At 39.0% G+C, this 20,360-nt stretch overlaps 1 long non-coding RNA gene across 1 annotated transcript in view; it reads right to left on the bottom strand.

Moving 5' to 3' along the window:
• LOC142660768 (uncharacterized) overlaps positions 1-19,788 on the bottom strand; it is a 99,280-nt gene extending 79,492 nt beyond the window's left edge. The window contains exon 1 of the long non-coding RNA XR_012850565.1: positions 19,704-19,788. This is a non-coding gene — a long non-coding RNA (uncharacterized LOC142660768). The remainder of the gene's footprint in view (positions 1-19,703) is intronic.
• Positions 19,789-20,360: the final 572 nt, after the last annotated feature.

Raw genomic sequence — 20,360 nt, 5'->3', positions numbered from 1 at the left:
ATCATAATGTTATGGCATATTCAAGCGATGCGCCCTAACATTATAACATGGAATACTTCTTTAAGTGCATAGGCAAATATGTGCAAAACTTTACAATAGAAACTATATTTATATTGCATCCTATTCATGTTTCCGTAGGAATTTGAGATAAAATATGACAATGATTTTCCACATGTAACCTTTGACAAGAAAATAATGGCTCAAGGTATTTATCTAAAAAAAAATATTATATGTAACTGAAATTGACAATATTGGATAATAGATTCAGCAGGGTAGCTGTCCAACCGTTCAGATGGCTCAATGAGAAGAACTATTGCATGGGATACAGGAGTAATTGGGTACAATTCCAGTCACTGAAGCTTCGTCTGGCCATACAATATTCCGGATGTTAAGATAAGGATTAGTAATCGATCATCTAAGGGTATGTTCACACGTCCTATTTTTAGGCTGATTTTGGAGTGTAAAAGCCTTGTTTTACGCTCTAAAATACACTTGAAATCAGCCTGAAAACAGTTTCCAATTGATTTTAATGGGCAATACCCTGTGCTGTTCACATGAGGCGTAGTTTTACAATGCTGAATTTAAAAATAAAGCCTCGTGAAAAGAAACCTCATAAAAAGAAGTAGCATGTCACTTCCTGAGGCATTTTTGGAGCTGATTTTTCATTGACACTACAAAAAACGTAAATAAGCCTAAAAATAAGCTTCAAATAAAAAAAAGCTTAGAGAGGCTCTGTCACCACATTATAAGTGCCCTATCTCTTACATAAGGAGATGGGCGCTGTAATGTAGGTGACAGCAGTGCTTTTTATTTAATAAAACGATCTATTTTCACCACTTCATTAGCGATTTTAGATTTATGCTAATGAGTTGCTTAATGCCAAAGTGGGCGTGTTTTTACTTTAGACCAAGTGGGCGTTGTACACGGGAGTGTATGACGCTGACCAATCAGTGACCAATCAGCGTCATGCACTCCTCTCCATTCATTTAGTCAGCGCATAGGGATCCTTTTAGATCACTATGTGCTGTCTTATACTAACACATTAACGATACTGAAGTGTTTAGACAGTGAATAGACATTCCACGGGATGTCTATTCACAATCTGTGAACTTTGTTACTGTTTCTGTGGTAGTTACAGCAGAGCAAAGAGTAATCCCGCGAGATTACGCAGTAAATTACAGGTTACAGCGAGATTACGCTTTGCTCTGCTGTAACTACCATAGAAACAGTTACGAAGTGCAGAGATTGTGAATCTAAAATCGCTAATAAAGTGGTGAAAATAGATCGTTTTATTAAATAAAAAGCACTGCTGTCACCTACATTATAGCGCCCATCTCCTTATGTAGGAGATAGGGCACTTATAATGTGGTGACAGAGCCTCTTTAATTTTCAGCTTCAAAAAACGCGTCAAAATGTGTTTTCCCTTGAAAACAGCCTCGTAATTTTCACCCACTTATTTTGCAGCAGTCGTTTTTTACATTTTTTTCTATACATTTTTAGGAAACTTAGTTCAGACGTTGCACAAAATAAGTGTGCGGAAATCAGGCTGTGGTGCAGAATTTTCCCTCCGCAGCATGCTCATTACATTGGAGAAAAAGCAGAATTTCACTGCGTATTTCAGCCTTTGCAATGCAAAAACTGAAATCTGTGGCAAGTCCGCTGTGATATCTGCAACATCTGAATTACCTGTCAAATATGCAAATGTTGGTGCAGATTCGTTGCGTAATTACCCCAAATCTGCACCAACATTTGCAGCGGAAAAACTCTGCCACGTGTGAACGTGCCCTAACAAAGCACGTTATGTGCATAAAGCAGCATAATCTTTAAAACCTTAAGGACATGGACAATATTTGTTTTTTTATTTTAGTTTTTTCTCCCCGCCTTCCAAAAGACATAACTTTTCAAATTTTTTGCCAACATGAGGACTTGTACTTTGCGTGACAAATTGTAGTTTTTCATGGCTCCATTAATTGTATGATATAATGTGCTAGGAAACTGTAAAAAAATATTTGTGGGGTGAAACTGGTAAAAAAACAGTGATTACGCCATTTTTTGGGGGATTTCATTTTTACGGCATCCATCAGGCAGTAAAAACGACATGCTCACTTTATTCTATGGGTTGAAACAATTACGGTCAGACCAATTTTTTTATTTTTTTTAATGTTTTCTCCCGTATTCTAACTCTTTAGATGACGGAGGTCAAGCTTGACCTCGACATCTAAGGGGTGATCTTTGATTCTGCCCATTGCAGTGTGGTGTCAACTGTATTATACAGTCGTCACCTGCTAAGTATGGAGCGAGCTCAGCCCGTGTGCACGCTCCATGCTTCCCCTTCACAGCTGCCACTTACAAGAACATGGCATGTTGTTAAGGGGTTAAAGCATCTCAAACTTTTTTTTTACTGGAGCTTTACCAGACAGATTATGGTGATGCCTGAGTGAAAAAAAAAAGTAAAACAGCCAAATTGCTGTTTTTTGGTCATCTTAGCACTGAAAAAAAAATGGAATAAAAAGTGATCAAAAAGTTGCATGTACCCTCAAAATGGTACCAACAAAAACGACAGGTCATCTCGCAAAAAATAAACCCTCACATCGCTCATTCGACAAAAAAATAAAAAAGTTTGGTCTCTCAGATTATGGCGACACAAAACATTTTTTTTTTTAGCAAATATTTTTTTTTTTATAAAAGTGGTAAAACATAACAAAAAAAAACATATAAATTTGGTATCACTGCAATTGTATAAACACGTAGAATGAGGTGAACATATAGTTTTTTTTACTGCCTGATGGATGACGTAAAAACGAAACCACCCCCAAAAATAACATAATTGTTGCTTTTTGCCCATTTCTCGCCACAAATATTTTTTTTCCTGTTTCCCAGTACATTCTGTGGTACAATAAATAGTGCCATAAAAAACAAAAATTTGTCCCGCAAAAAACAAACCCTCATATGGCTATGTCGACAAAAAATTAAAAGGGTATGGCTTTTGGAAGGCGGGAAAGACAAAACTAAATTGAAAAAACTAAAATTGGCCGTGTCCTTAAATAATCTGTCACTAGAAATGTACCTATCAAACTACCAACAGAAAAATATAGTGTAGGCTCGCCTAAATCTCATGTTTTTTTTCCTTTTTCACAAGTGCCTCCTTTGCAGAGAAAATAACTTTATGCAATATATACAAATTAGCTTTTTGGATTAACGAGGGCATCACCGTTGCTCCAAAACACGATGGCTTCTATCCCCAGTCCACCCCTCCGTCCCTTCATTCTTTGATTGACAGAGGCCAGGCAGTGTAAAAGCCGAGTTCACACCTGACCACGTATTCTCCTGAAAGCGCCTGCGCCTTGGCTTCATAATCGGCGCATGCCGATCCTTGATGTTTCACTGGTCTAATCGGCTGTACTGCGCGTGCACCGATTACGTTAGACTACACCTTCTTCTACTCTCTGGTGTCAAGGTCCATCTCTTCTGGCTGTAGTCTGACGTAATCAGCGCATGCGCAGTACAGCCGAAATGTCAAGGATGTACTGCGCATGCGTCGATTATGAAGCAGAGGCCCGGGCACGTTCAGGAGAATACGGGGTCAGACGTGAACTCTGCAAAGGAGGCACTCATTTCTGGTGACAGACTTAATTTAAGGGGTTAAAGAGTACATAAAAGAGAACAACTAGAGTATGCCAAGATGTTTAACATTGTGTAATCTATGAATAAATCCAGGAACCTGTTAAAATTTTTTACAGTGTTCCATGACATTATATACATCAAAAGAAAGATGTTGAATTTCTTTGTTAATGTGAGAGCAATTTGAAATCCATACATATATATATATATATATATATATATATATATATATATATATATATATATATATATATATATATATATATATATATATATATCTTCGTCTTTTGTGATCTATTTTTTCTTGTTATTTTGCAGCTGGTGTCAGCGTTTGTTGGCAATCCTCATTCTACCTCATTGTGTACACCAACAAAGGCCTGTATTTACAGGTGCAACTTTTGCCAGTCATGCAATTATATGTTGTTGTAGACCCATCCTACAAGAAGAAACTGTGTGGTAATCATCGGCACTTACTGAAAATCATTTTGTATTTCACAGTTATGACTGAGACAGGATAAAACATCACATGCTGAGTGTTATATATTAAATTGTAGCAGTAGAATAAGAGGGTTGTCAAAGCTTTCACTGCTGGTGTTCCTCATGTTTCTGAAACGGTTAATGACACAGAGCAAACTTTTTAATTTCTTCTTCCAAAAAGAGTGTGGCAAATGTGTGGAAGGTTTTTCATATTTGGCATAATGGGAGAGATTTTTCAATTTCGGCGGAAAAAAATGATAAATTTGGCACTCTCTCTAGACATGTTAGACAATTTTTTCATCCTCACATGACTTTATATTTGGTGATATAAATATGGCAGACATCTTACAATGCATTTTACAACTCTTCAAAGCCACATTTCAAAACTGTAGGTACAAAAAGTGTCTTAAAACATATATAGTTACATATCGTTGAAAAAAGACACAGGTCCATCAAGTTCAACTTTTCTCAATAAATTACCCATCATTCATTGCTTGATTATTTGTAATCCTCAATGCTATTTGCCAGTAAATAATCCTCTAGTCTTTTTTTAAATGCTGACATAGTATCTGCCATCACTACCTCTTGGGGTAGGGCATTCCATAGTTTGACTACTCTAACTGTAAAGAATCCTTTCCTATATTGATGTCTGAAATGTCTTTCTTCCACATGCAATGACTTTTCCCTGGTCCTTCGTAGAGTCCTTGGAAAAAAACATATTATGTGCTAGTTCTCTGTATTGACCACATATATACTTATACATGTTAATAAGATCACCTCTAAGGTATCTTTTTTTCTAAGCTGATCAAGCCTAATTTCTCTAGTCTTTCATTGTAAGCGACACCTTCCATCCCATTTAATAATCTAGTCACCCGCCTTTGAACCCTCTCCAGTTCTTCTTTATTCTTTTTTGCAATGTGGAGCCCAAAACTGAATTCCATATTTATAGAGGGGTAATATTACATTTAAATCACAGGTTTTTATTCTTATACACCCTAAAATCCTATTTCCTTAGTAAATCTCCCCTAGTAATTTTATGTTAAAATACAGAGCTTTGTTCTATGCAAACTGAGCTCTGATAAGTCATATTAGACCTGCTATTTACGGTGTTTATTTTGAGTTGGGATATTTCATAGATTGGTGACAGTGCCAAACCCATTCATTTATCATGAAAAAAAGTAAAGGCGGTGCCAAGTAGCCGATCCAAATTTAGCTGTTTTATGTTTAGCTCTATTTAGAAAATTAAAAGTACCTAGTTGCTATGTATATAATGTCTATATTTCTTTTGCATCACTTTTTAATAGTAAGCTTAATGGCTTGTTGAAATACCAATATTTTTGTTCATGCAAGACCTAGTGAACAAATGAGGCAAATTGTGCAGCTTAGGCTATGTTCGCATCTGCGTCAGGGCTCCGTTCAGACGTTCCGTCTGAGCTTTCCGTCGGAACGGAGCTCTGACTGACACAAACTGAAACCGTAGGTTTCCGTTTCCATCACCATTGATTCCAATGGCGACAGATCCAGTGCCAATGGTTTCAGTTTGTCTCCGTTGTGCAAGGGTTCCGTCGATCTAACGGGATGAATATCGTAGTCGACTACGGAATGTCGGAACGGAGCCCTGACGCAGATGTGAACGAAGCCTTTATATGATAATGAATTATGTTAACAATGCTAAATATAAGAAAACAAGTATAGTATTTTATAATATCTACATTTCTATATAATTCTTTTGTATGTGGATATTTAAATAATGATCTGTTTTATGAAGGTCTTTGTGGAGACTTCAACAGCATCCAGAAAGATGATTTTCGAACTAGTAGTGGAGCTCTAGAAAGTAATGTTATTGATTTTGCCAACTCATGGAAAACCAATTTTAAATGCCATAATATAAAACATATCCATGAACACCCCTGCATTTATGGCATGGAAATAGGTAATAAATCTTTATGTTCTTTTCTTCACTCATGTAGGTGTTTTATTACTGATTTAATATGAACTGCAACTTAAAATTTTGAGATATGCGACACTCGTTTTATCAACTTTTTATTTGAAGATGTTGCAATAAATGCAAATATTTACACAGACACACAAAATGCTATTTGTGTAATACCCCACATTGTAGTTAATCATTTTATGTGGCCAGATAAGGGGTGAAAATATTTATGTATTACTTGATATTAACAAGTAGAAAAAGTTACTGCAACATGTTCTCAATGTATCATCCATTAAACTAATCAGAGGGCTGTGCTCTAGCAAAAACAGTGGGAACCCTTCTCCATCCGCTACTGATGGCATAATAATGTATATAGAAAGAGATGGATTAATCAATGAAAAATAGGAGCATTATACTACATGTTTTGTATACTGCACATTTAACTGACAAAGTTTTTGTTTTTTTCTGCAAACAGAAAAATATGCTAATTATTGGTGTAATATACTGCTCGACACTGTGGGACCATTTGCTGCTTGTCATTCTTCAGTGAGCCCTGAAGTTTATCAGCAGGTAATGTACCAAATGCTATTTATCCCAAATATAAGGCTCACGCAATAATATCGAAGATTTAAAAAAATAAGTCTAAATGTATTTCGGTTAAGGAAAGCTCCAATTAGATACATAGTTATGTTTCGTACTGGCAGGCACCAGAGGGCTTACATCTTGAATCCAAAGGTACTTTTACACAGGCCTATTTACACCAGTACAACAAGCGCCGATTATCGAGACAGCTTGTTGATCGGCGCTCGTTTGCTTCTTTCTCAATGAGCTATGTGTGGGGACGAGCGCTCGTTACTCTGATCGCTCGTCCCCATACATTATTATTATGTCTGCAGCATGTCTCCCTACTTACACAGGGAGATGTGCTGCTGACAACGATAAAAGTTTTCACATTTAAAACTAAAAGATCAGCAGCTGATTGAGTGTTTGCTCGGTCATCTGTTGATCGCTGCCCTGTTTACACAGGGGTATTATCGGGAACGAGCTTTCTTTGAATGCTCGTTTTCCCGATAATGGGCCAGTGTAAATAGGCCTTTAGTTCCAGACTTTTAATTTGCTCGACTTCGAGCAAACAATGCTAATATAATGTATCAGTGGAAAACAGAATGTGTTACACACTTTACAATAATGTACCCAGATCTCTGTACAGACGTCCAATGTATATACATTCTATATTCTATTGACCCACAATCCACTGTGTTCCTGTGAACCAATTTTCAGAGCCAGGGGGTTTGTTAACATATCATGGATTTGCCAATGAGTTGATTTTTCAGAAAATCCGAGGCAGAAATCTGTAGCTGACACTTGCATTTCATTGGCCAATAGATTATCATTGAATTTTTATGAGGATTGTGTTAGAAGTTATTAACTTATTATTAGTATTATTATTTACTTGGATAATAGGTAAATAATATGTATTTTGTGTTGTGTAAGGGCTCATTCAGACGAGCGTGCATCTCGTCTGTGTCCTGTGCGTTGAAAAAAACGCACAGCACACGGACCCATTGATTTCAATGGGGCTATTCATACATGTGTGAGTTTTCATGCACCTCATGTCCTATATTGGTGCGTTTTCACACACCTAGTCACCCATTGAAGTCAATGGGCGCGTGAAAACCACGGACAGCACACAGACGCACATGTGTGTGCTGTCCGTGTTTCACGGACAGGGCAATGATCAGATAATGAACATCTGCTGATTGTATCATTTTGAATTTCAAAAATATTATTGTTGTTGGCAGCACATCTCCCTGTGTAAACAGGGAGATGTGCTGCCGACATGATAGAAATGTATGGGGACGTTCCCATACTAGCTTCTTGTGATAGGAGTAAACGAGCGCCAATCAACGAGCTGTCTCGTTGATCGCTGCTCATTTACAGGGCACATGTCGGCCTGTGTAAGAGTACCGTAACCCTCGTTTTAGGCCCGGCTGTTACAATATTTTGTTTGCCATGCAATGTATCAGATGAATTACCAGCTATCTTCTGATATAAAAAAAATGAAACAATAAGACTAACTATATATGAAATATTCATTTTCCTTTTTAGAACTGTCTCTTTGATACTTGTGCTTGTAAAAGAGCCGAGGATTGTTTATGTGCTGCCATTTCATCCTATGTATGGGCTTGTGCAACTGCAGGTATTCAATTAATCGGATGGAGAGCAGATGTCTGCAGTAAGTCCAAATTATTATTTCTTCATTGTATTTAATTTAAAAATCAAGGACAGTAGATTTACTAATGAAACACTTTTTCAGCCATTTCTATTTTGGCTTTTCCACCCACATTTCACGAACCATAACTTTTTTATTTTTCCATTGACATAGCAGGCCTGTTTTGCGGAACGATGTGTATTTTAACGCCACCATTTAGTGTACCATATAATGTACTGAGAAACTTAAAAAAATTATTTTGTGGGGTAGAATAGAAGATAAACCCAGCAATTCCACCATTACATTTTTGGGTTTAGCCTTTTACGGCATTCACTGTGCAGTACAAATTAGAAGTTAAAGGCTATGTATTCCTTTGAAAATGTGTTTGTTTTTTTTAAACACAAATGTGTATCAGTGTGATTTTTTTTTCTGTGTGCTTACCTGTTGGGTTAAATAACATGATATTTTAATAGTTCAGACTTTTGCAGATGGGACTAAACCAATTATGTTTATTTTTTTATTGTTTACATATTTTTATGTGAAAAATGGCGAAAGGGTGTAATTTAAATTTTTTATTGGAGAGCAATCAGTGAACCGCTTAGATACTGTAGTCGCTATTGACCATGGCATCTGAGGGGTTATATGGCTGGGATTGGAGATCTAGACAATCCCGGCCATTGCAGACAGGCATTAGCTGTATGAGACTGGTTAAATTGCTGCCTCAGCCAAGGGAGGTTGTCTAATCTGGACAACCTACTTTATTATGAGCACTATTCCAACAATTAACTGATTACTGTTCGTGTGACTGCTAGATGACCTGATGATGAGCTGTCCTTGATACAGGGGAAAAGTAGTATTGCAGGCCCTAGGACCCCCCTCTATGATGTCTACATGTTCTAATAGGGCATATGGACAGGGGTTGCCATGATGACACAACCCATTAACAAGTCTCTTAAAAGACTGTCAAAATTGTAGAGAAAATAATCAATCTAAAAAAAAATATGGACTAGCTCTTGGGCACTAAGCTTTCAAGGATAAACTTTAAAGTGTACGAACTAGCACAGTACATAGCTACGGTAACTGGGATTCACAGTGCAGCTCAATGGAAATAATCTACATTCTTTTTTCACCCTGGGAGGCGTATTATACTCATTATGTTTTTCAAGCTGTCAGATGTGACAGTGCTTTTTGATGCTGTCTAGCAGCCATGGGTGGAATATATGGATGACTATGCCCTTAAAAGTGCCCTATCCAACTTTTTAGGATTTTCAGAATCTTCAATTAGATCGCTTCTGTTTCTTTTGCATCCCAGGTAATAGTAACCTACACATACTTTTACCTTGTGATTCTTTTACCAAGTTTTTTCCTGCTCTGTTCTTTATTTTTAAATATATGAGATATCAAACTTAGATTTATGCTTTAGTACACAGTTTTTTCATTGCTTAGACAGTGGACATCGGCTTGGGTACCCTTTAAGCCCTAAAGTCCTATTGACCCCACATGTTTATACTGCTTATGTGCTCTTTGATATTTTTTAATGAAATTATTTGGAACAAATAAAAAAAAAAACTATAGTAGATATCTTTGTCTAAGGCCTCATTTACACGCATGCTTTTCACGCGTGTCGTACGCACCTATATTACTCTATGGGGCAGTGCAGACGATGCGTGAATTTTGCGCAGTGCGAGTGCGTTGCGTAAAACTCACGACATGTTCTATAATCGTGCGTTTTTCGCGCATCACGCACCCATTGAAGTCAATGGGTGCGTGAAAACCACGCATGCCGCACAGAAGCACTTCCGTGCGAACTGCGTGATTCGCGCAAGAGCTGTCAAACTCTAAATGTAAACAGAAAAGCACCACGTGCTTTTCTGTTTACAAACATCCAAAAGGAGTGTCTTAGAGATGAGCGAACCGAACTTCACCTGGTTCGGCCGAACTCGTTTTGACCGAACCCAGCAAAAAATGTTGCGGTACGCAATGTCGGGAGACAGTCACTGTCCAGGGTGCTGAAATAGTTAAACTGGTTCAGCACCCTGCACGGTGACTTACGAACACAATATACATAAACGTGTAAAAAAAAAAATGAAGTTCTGACTTACCGATAACTCCCGGCTTCTTCCACCAGTCTGACCTCCCGGGATGACAATTCAGTCCAAGTGACAGCTCCAGCCAATCACATGCCAAGCACAGGCTGCAGCGGTCACATGGACTGCCGCGTCATCCAGGGAGGTGGGGCCGGATGTCAAGAGAGGCGCATCTCCAAGGACGCGTCACCAAGGACGCGTCACCAAGGCAACGGCCGGGAAGTTCTCGGTAAGTACGAACCTCTTTTTTTTTTAAACAGGTTGATCGATATGGTGATCGGAATTCATTGTCGAGGGTGCTGAAAGAGTTACTGCCGATCAGTTAACTCTTTCAGCACCCTGGACAGTGACTGACGTCGGCTAGCCTCATCTCTATGATGGCGGCTGCGTGAAAATCACGCAGCCGCGCATCATACACGGATGACACACGGAGCTGTCAAGTGCCTTTTGCACACGCAAAACGCTGCGTTTTTTACGCTCGGAAAACGCACACGCTCATGTAAATGAGGCATAACACTGGAGACTACAATTGGACGCTTGTCGAACTATAAAATAATTTTCTACTTATTTATGCCTCAATGTGTTTATGGTCCATTTAGAGTAAATTTCTAAAGATAGACTGAATATAGAATATTTTTTTTACATAGATAACCAATATTTTTCTTTCCTCTAAGGGAACTTCTTGTACCACTGCCCCCCATCATTTGTGTACAGTTATATAGCGACTACCTGCATTCCCACCTGCCGATCTCTCTCTGAACCAGACCCCACATGCTGCATAAAATTCCATACTGTTGATGGTTGTGTTTGTCCAAATGGAACATATCTAAATGATAGAGGTTTTTGTGTGAAAAGGGAAGACTGCCCATGCTACTATATGGGGGTTCCTGTGTCAGCCAATGAACCTTTGAATGTGGGCCGACTAATATGGTAATGTAAGCTATTTATGATTATTTATTTTAGCAATCTGTAAACAAAATTATTTAGGGTCTGTGAAATGTATTTTATTTTCTCTAAAATTTTTATTATCGATACAGCTGGAAAGATTATATAGCTACAGTATACAGCCCTCTTAAAAAGTAAAATAAAAAGTTATTGCCTAACAACTGGAACCAGTGTGCACCCCAGTTGGAAATTAAAATATTATTTTTATTATAATTATTGATATTATTATCATTATAGTCATCATCATTTATATTTGGCAGATGTCTCTGAACATTAGAACCTTTATAAACCAGACCCCACATTTTATAAATGAGCTTGCCCATGAACGTGGAGATTGAATGGTTGAAAGAATTTTACTTTGCAGTCATACAATATTTAATAGAAAGATCTGACTGGTTGCTATAGACGAGAGGTTTCCAACCTATTTTTAGCTTGCAAATCACAATCATATATACCAGGTTGTGTTGCATCAGCTAAGAGGCAAACAAAGGTTTTTCCAACCATAAATTATTGTACAGGACATAAATCTCATTCTTCTAACTTTTTTCTCTCTCTACTAATTTCAATAGTATGTATTTTCTACACTGTTAATCAGATTTATTTCTACTGGCGCACTGTCCGAGTGTGGCGCTAGTCTCACGCTACACTGCGAACCATATTCATCAACATGGCAACAGCCAGTTGATGATTATGGTGGAGGGGGCTTAACAGTGCTTGATGAAAGTTTCATCCATTTTTTCCAACATATTCGGACATGTCAGAAAAAGTGGCGCATGGTTTTGTAAATATAGGGGGGGATTTATTAAGACTGACTTTTCATATGCCATTCTTAATAAACAATCCATTGGAATAAGATGCAGCACATTTATTAAGAGACAAACGCATCTTAATAAATGTGTTGCATATTTTGGCTGGCTGCACGTCACATTTGTGGTGCAACGACCACAGCCATGCGGCATTTATTTTCCCCAACAGACATAAAATTTAACAAAAAGTATTCTCCGCTCACCGCTCCTCTTTGCTTCTCCACTCCGGGTCCCCTAAGTCTCGCTCAGCAGGTCGTGGCTCATTCAAGTTCCTGACACTGAGCAATGTCAGGGCCTTATGTGCGTTGCAACGCTCAACGATCTGAGTGCCTTGTAACATACAACATCCTGACTCTGCCATAGGAGACTCAGAGGGGAGAAGAGAAGCTGGAAGGTGAGCATACTTATTTTTTAAATTGTCTGATGGGGATGGGGTAGTCCGTTCCTGGATGAAGGGCAAGGTGTGGGGCCAAGCACAGGCCTCTATCTTGCTATAGTCCACATAGTGAAATCAATCCACGCTAGTAGCTAGCGCAGATTTCCGCTATAATTTACTTCAGGCAAAAAATATTATTAAAAAATTGTTGGGCTGCCGTGACCACGCCCGATTTTGGAAGTCACACCCCAATGGCGGAGTAAAATGCCCAAAAGTCACCCTTTTGTGACTTTTATAGATTACAAAAACCGGCGTATAAAGGTTGTTAAATTCCCTCGTAGTTTTGAGCCAGAATGGTATATTTTTCAATTTATGAAGTTTGAAAATTGAATTTAATACATTAATAAATCTGTGTTTTTTTATGCTCAGGAATTGTATTTTTGAATTATACTCATTTCTAGTGTTCAACTCATTGTGACATTTAATTATTATTACTGTTATTTGTAATATACCCTGTTTGCAAACTATAGAACAACCAACATGAAAGAGATGTTGGCTTGCAAGACAGTGGAGGAGTTACTTTTTTTTCTGGTATTTTGATATGGATGGGGATGGCCTTTCTGTAAAGATTTATAGCATTCTTTGCTCAACTGAGCCTATCTATACTTTCCCTTTGATATATCTGGGGAATACCTTAAATGCAATAATAATTCTATGTGTCATAAAAATGATACTTATTAGCTGCATGATATCAAACTATAAGGCCCCATGCACACGACTGTAGATTTAGTCCGTTATTGCGGACCGTAAAAAATAGGACATGTCCTATTTTTATATTTTCCGGACCGTGCTCCCATACTTTATAATGGGAGCCTGGTCCGCAAATGCAGACGACTGTTCATGGCCGGCCGTGCCCGTAACCACGGACCGTGATTATGGGCACGGTCGTGTGCATGGGGCCTAAGTAGATGAATCAATATTTTCTTTAAGATAATTATTAAACATATTTGTTTTTGCAAAGGCAGTTGACTGCCCTTTAAATGAGGGCACTATCATGGCTAATAAGACAATTGCAACAGAAGTAGTTATCGTTAAATATCTATCGTTAGACATCTAGGAATTAACACTAGAAAGTCAATAAAAACATTATAAAGAGGATGTGTGTATAAGGCTGTGGCTCTGATATTAGGCCTGTAAGCATTTAGATACTCTGTGGTAACCATGATTCAGGGTTTCTGATCAAATCAGGGTACATGGATGTAGAGCTTCATGGTCTTTTGTACCATTGCATTCCACACAGGTATGAAATGAAAACATTATACTTTTTATAATAACTGAGCTAAGTTAATGACAATGGTCTGATGGTTCAATATGTGATAGGAATTATTACCATATAAGTATTGGAAACAATAATGTGAAAAACAAGACGCAGGAGACTGACAAACTAAAGTTCTGCTTATTGCCTTTAAATGAGGTTAAACATGTTCTCACTTTCTCCTTATAGCAACTGCATAGAAGGAAAAATACATTGTACTGATAAAGGAATACAAGGTAATCCATATTAATAAAGTCATTAATAATTTTAAATTGCAATTGTAAGTTATCAAAAAACAGACGCAAAACAATTCAAGGGAAAAGACGCAAAACAATTTCTTCATGCTCCATGCTACTGTAGGTAAGGTTCCCTGCCCAGCAAAACAATACTTTAATACAGTCCCTGCACAATACGGCCATTCAGTGCCCAAACAGTACTGCTATATAATGTCTAAATAATACCACCATACAGAATACAAATAATGCTACTACTATATAATGTCCAAATAATAATGCTATATAGTGCCAACACAATACAGCCATTAAATGCCAATATAATACCACCATTTATAGTCCAAATAATACCAGCATACAATGGTAAGTAATACACTCATACAGTGAACACAAAATAACGTCATTTACAGCTCACATAATACCGACTGACAGGACCATAAATGGCACATCCCTTTGAGTACATTAAACCTTATATAGAACAAAAGACACAGAGACCTTGTGTCTGAATAAAATGGGGGTCGGCCACAGCTTTATTTCCATAATTAGGAAAACCTATATGTTATTATATATAATTTTTTTAAATATCTATGTCACCCAGAATTTCAGGTCACTGCAGCTGTGTGGGGGTGTCATTGTTGTTTTGTCATGTATTAGTCACCGAACAGTGGAGTGGGACATGATCCTAAAAAATACTGCCACAGGAGCTCGGTGTACTGTTACACCAGGCTCCTACTCCCACCCAACAAGAGAAAAATAAACCGTTCAATGACATCCTTCACACCTGATAAAAATATATCTATGCCAATATCAGTGAGGTGTACACTGTCCTGAAGAATTAACCTCTTGTTGTCGCCTTCCAACAGTCAATGTCTAGTGACTAAACCCCATTTTGTCCTAACATGTCTGGAGACTCTTATGTTCAATATTTGCCAAGCCCTCTCTATGGTGCCATGGTTTCTAGCGCCATTCCATATGACTCTGGGCAATATGTCACCACCCTACAACTAAACCGCCTCTTCTCTCCCAGTTACATTGGTGACTGTCACAGCACTGATGCAAAAGGAGTGGATGCCAAAGATTGCAGGAGGAAGACCTAGATAGGACAAGCATATTTTGAGAAGGTCCGTAAATTGAAGTCTAGTAAGGCGGGAGCCACCCTGATGTATTAAGAAGGATGGGCCCTGTGAACGCATTTGAGCAAATTCGCCAACTATCTTAACAGAGCAACACAATGAAGACTAGCTAAAGATGAATAACCAAGCACTATGGCCATAAATATCCATCTTAGAATGACAAATATACAATTTGATTGAATTCTGTAGAATGACTAGATCCTCAGGCTTGAGACAGGCTACTTTAGCTTGGGAAGGGGATACTAATTTACACACACAGAGCACCAAAGAAGCAAAGGTACATCTCAGTAGGTTCACTTCAAAAGGGGATTTAACAACTCCCAACGCTGAGCTCAAAAGGCAATGCAAAAGTTGCTGGATGCCTGTTCCTTTTTCCAACCTCTTAAAATTTGCCTCTTAGTGACATATTCCAAACCCTGTAGTTTCAGAATAAAAACAACGCCAGCCAGATGCTTCTAAAGCATTGCAGCTGATGTGCCTAGACTGCACACGTTATGTATTTATCTAAAAGATACTTGCCAACACAAAATTGGATCAAAGTTTGAAAAGGGGTAAGCAATTCTTGCCATGCCTTACTATGACTTGTCCATGTCGAAGCCCCCACTGGAGACTGGAGAAGCAAAATCAGCTGGTCACCGGCAGGCACCAAAGGAAGGGAGGGCAGAGGTATACCTCCTGGTCAGCCAACGTATGCAGGTCCTATCAACTAGGCTACTGAAAATTAGAGAGTATTAGCAACAGCGATATACACTCCAGGCATATGCCTTTCGACTGAAAGCTATATTGCACCTCAGACAAGACAATATCAGATGATGAAGGAGAGCCAGCACTGGTAAAGTGCTAGAGGACAGTTTGTTAATAGCTTTCATAGCACTCTCATAGTTAGACCAGAAGATTACCCGTTTATCAACCATTAATGAACCCTACAATAATTGGAAAAAAGTTTTAACAGTGTTATATTTTTGGTGAAATCAGCAGTAATTCAATCCTGTGTCCAAGGATAAGCAGATCATATAGTACCGAAGAGAGCCTTGAAGCCAAAGAAGCTTGTCGCATCTGTAAACAACTCTATATCACTATTATTGATTTCAGGCCCCTAAAAACAAGATATACCATCATAGTTAGTTAGAATGGGGTCCATACAAGTAGTTGTATACCAAGTACTTTTGTAATTCTAATGAAATTATAATGCTTCATCACACGAACCATAGCAACGGACAAGGGGCATAACAAAAACTCTACGGAGGAGGAAAAATCCTGGCTCAATATCAGATTTTACAAGAAAAGCATCGGGGGCCGGCCTTAGCAACTGTATGTATGGTCATATCAAAAGACATTTACCGACTTCCCCAGACAAATGGTGTTTCAACCTGAATTTCCCTGGTTCCTTCTAAGTCAAAATGGCCAAATGTGAATCCCTCAAATTATGTAAAGGGCACTCGTTGAAAGGTCCAAACATTCGTCCCATATCAACTACTTTGGTCAATTTCTCTCAAACCACATCCGGCATATCCACCTCTGACATTACATTTCCTAAAAATACAGCCGCAGATAGCAAAGTATGTGTTAATATAAAAAACGATTGAAAAATATTAATCAGGGTGGCGGACTACAGTCACTTAAGATACCTGTCTATCCAAGGTGCCTTCTTTTGCAAGTTCACCGGGGTCCTCTTGTTTTCTGGAGAAAACCAACTTGGCCTTTACCTTTTCAATAGCAATGAAGTGCAGAAAAAGAAACTCCGCAGATAGAGCATTTTTTCTTAAACCTGAAGTAGGCAAAGAATTTACAATGGTACTAATTGAAGAGCCAGCAAGCTCCCGGTCTTTCGGCCTTGCCACGGCTAACTAACTGTCAGATCCCACAGAGTTGGCTAGCAGAAGGGATGTGGAGCCCTTCTGCGCCGATATCAATTGAATCCATACTGCTGGAGCCTTAGATGACCAACCGAACTACGGCCTGAAGCTTGAAAAAGACCCACACCTAGGGTCGAAATGTCGTTGTATATTATGGTGGAAGAAAGAAACTTTTATACTCTTTTGATACCACAAAGAACGTGTGCTGCGGTCTCCCTGATTTTGTATCATATGCCTATCTGCTAAAGAGTCATCCAAACCAGTATCTAAAGTGTACCTCACGTGACTAGAATTGGCTCTACACGTGTACCATGACAGAAGGTTGTAGGGAAGGTTTAGTGGATTAAAACAGGAATGCCAGGAATAATATCAGTGTCGAAGAATTCATTGCTTGATAAATCTTCAGGGTGATGTATAATATTGGCACCCGGCCCTTTAGCAAAAGCAAGGGGTAAAAAATGGGGAGCTACCCCGTTTGCCACGCTGGCCCTTACCAGCAAGCTAACTAGCCTGGGGACTTAGGGGCATGGAATATTTGAAGGAGCAATAGGCTTGGAGCCCTGGTCGTACTTAAAGCCCGATGGGGCAGCGCTCATCTTACCACAGCGTCATGTGACCAGGCCCTGAACATGGAGCGGCTTTGCTACACTACTGTGTAAGGGTATGTTCACACTGAGTTTTCTGCAGGCAGAGAAATCCGTCTTAAAATTCCTTCAGGAATTTTGAGGCAGATTTTGACCTGCCTGCACTGTCTTTGCCGTATTTTCCGCTGCGTTTTTCACTGCGTTTTTCGGGCGTGGTTTTTGAGCGCCGCCGGCAAAAAAACTCAGCGAAAAATGCTTTCTCTGCCTTCCATTGATGTCAATGGGAGGTCATAGACGGAAGCTCCCGAAGAAACGGCATGTCGCTTCTTTTTCACGCGAGTGTGACATAAAGTGGACCAATATAGGAACTGGGTCAAGTTCATTGGTAGCTGTGATATCTTTATCAAATTGTGCCTGCCAACATCCTGTTTCACTGGGCCCAATGTAAGTGCTAAAGTAATTTCGGTCTGATGTTATCCTGTGTGAAGAACTTGTGAGAGCTGATAAAGAATTACAGTTAAACTGAAGAAGGTAGTCTTAAAGGGGCAGAGTGACTGGAAGCTCATTAAGATCTAGTGGTTGGACAATTAACGTAGTATTGCAAGACTATCTGCTACCTGTGGACTGGTTGCTTTCCTAGGCATGCATGACCAGTTTTTGGCCACCGGCTGAAGCTGAGAGAGGATTGCCGAAAAAGGTAGCTATTAGCACCACAAGGACTAGCGAAGGTGCTAGAAGCTACGGTTAGTCCTACTGACACATATGGTGCAACTAGGAGTCGAGAGCATAACTCTTACCTTTGGGTATTCTGCACAGTAGTGGGCAGCTTTCACAGTGACTGGCAGAGACGATTCCTTCTCGCAAATCTGTTGGGTAACGTGGGGTCAGGTGCGATCTATCTCAGGGGCACTCCAGCGGGATCGATGTCCCCATCCTCAGTTTGCCTGCCTGCTTCATTGTAACTACAGTAAACATTTGTATCAAGAACATAGTGTTGACTCTTCTATTGCAAGCTAGCAGCCCTACAGCCATTCAGATGGAAAGTGCAGCCAACGTTTGAGTCGGTGTGGGTTGATAGCGGGTCACAGGGATTCTGGAAGGGCCTCTCTCTTCTACAAGAGCTGACAGGAAACTGCCTAAGCCATCCGGGAGAGCGTAACTGCCTCATTGGCCTAGCGCTGCCGGGACACGGCTCAGAAAAGGAGCCAGCGTACTACCCAGGTGTACCTGCTTACAACGTCAGGAGTCAAGCAACTCCTTTCTTCTGAATTTTCTCCCTCGGGAAACACCAATAATGCCTCGTCTGCTATGTTAAGGCCTTAGGAGGGAATCTTTGGAGTGACGAAGGTGTGACAATATGTCTACCAGAGGATCCAAAGAGGGAGAAGGTCGCCCTGCACTTAATATTATAATGGCAGTAGGGTCACCCTGACACCTGACTGTTAGCCAATAGGCAAGGAGGACATGGAGGAGTTGTTCCTGCCTAGCATGATCTATCAAAAGCTCCCCAGCTTAAACACCCATAGAGCTATAAGCCATATAGTGTCAAAATAATTCTGCCATTTACAGTTCACATAACACCAACATATAGTGCCAAAATGATAAGCACTAGCCCAATAATACCTTTTTAAAGAACCCACATAATACAGCAATTCAATGCTCAAGTGCTATACACTGCTATATATCGCTACATAACATTAGGAAACGTAGGAGTTAATTGTAATTTACTGTGATAAAGGGATTCATGGTGATATCTTATATTCTCTAGGGAAGTGAAGAGGTTAATAGAAACATCCCTGTTGGTCTAGGCAGGTAAAGGAGTTATTGATAGTCTAGAGGAGTAGAAGGGTTTATATTAACATCCCTGGAGTTCTAGGGTGGTTAAGGGGTAAAGAGTGAAATTCCTTATAGTCGCATATAATGAAGGGGTTAATGTTCATAGTCTTAGTGGCAAAGAGACTATTGTTAATGGAGATTAATGTTATTACTCACACACCTAATAATATGTTTATAGTCAGTGTATGAAAAACGATATGATTCAATATCTGGCATGAAATATCTTCTGTACCATCGAGTTGTCTTCGATGAAATGATGTCATTAAGCCCTCATGTATAATATATGTACCTTTCAGAATGTCTTCCTCCTATGGTTTACTATGATTGTGAAACAGCTGGAGAAGCAGCAAAAGGAATAGAGTGTTCTCAGACCTGTGATACATCAACCGTACAGTGTGTGAGTATAAATGTTATTCATTTTATCATATAGATTAAATTGAATCTTTTGTTTAACAAAATGTCTGTCATATGCAAAGATGTATTGAAGGATCATTTCAGATAGCCAAGGCAACTTGAATGAATTAAAATATATGAAGAAATATAATTAAAGCTAATTTGTACCAAAGAAGGAGAAGACAGTGTATATAAATAGCGCTTGCGCACCAAAAATATATGTAAGCTTTATTTAGATACAAATATCAACACATGCAATATAAGACATTTTAAAATACCTAAAACTAACATAAGTCTCCACATGAGGCCACCCAAGGTGGGGTGAAACCCCTGATGGACACAACTTGAAATATAAATAGTTTCCCCTCCAGGAATAAACAACAAATGAATTCAACATCAAGTATACAATAAATATCAGCAACAAATCACATCAATAGAAATAGACATAAATACATCCATGTGATCAGAAAATGTCCATCCAACACCCCACGCATATCACCGCCCTCTGTGGCTTTCTAAGGGGTAAGCTATTTATACACAAGTGCTATTTATG

This window comes from Rhinoderma darwinii, chromosome 9 (genome assembly GCF_050947455.1).
Source record: "Rhinoderma darwinii isolate aRhiDar2 chromosome 9, aRhiDar2.hap1, whole genome shotgun sequence".
In the NCBI taxonomy this organism is placed as follows: Eukaryota; Metazoa; Chordata; class Amphibia; order Anura; family Rhinodermatidae; genus Rhinoderma; species Rhinoderma darwinii.
The sequence above is the reverse complement of the archived record's forward strand: the minus strand, read 5'-3'. Positions and strand labels throughout refer to the sequence as shown.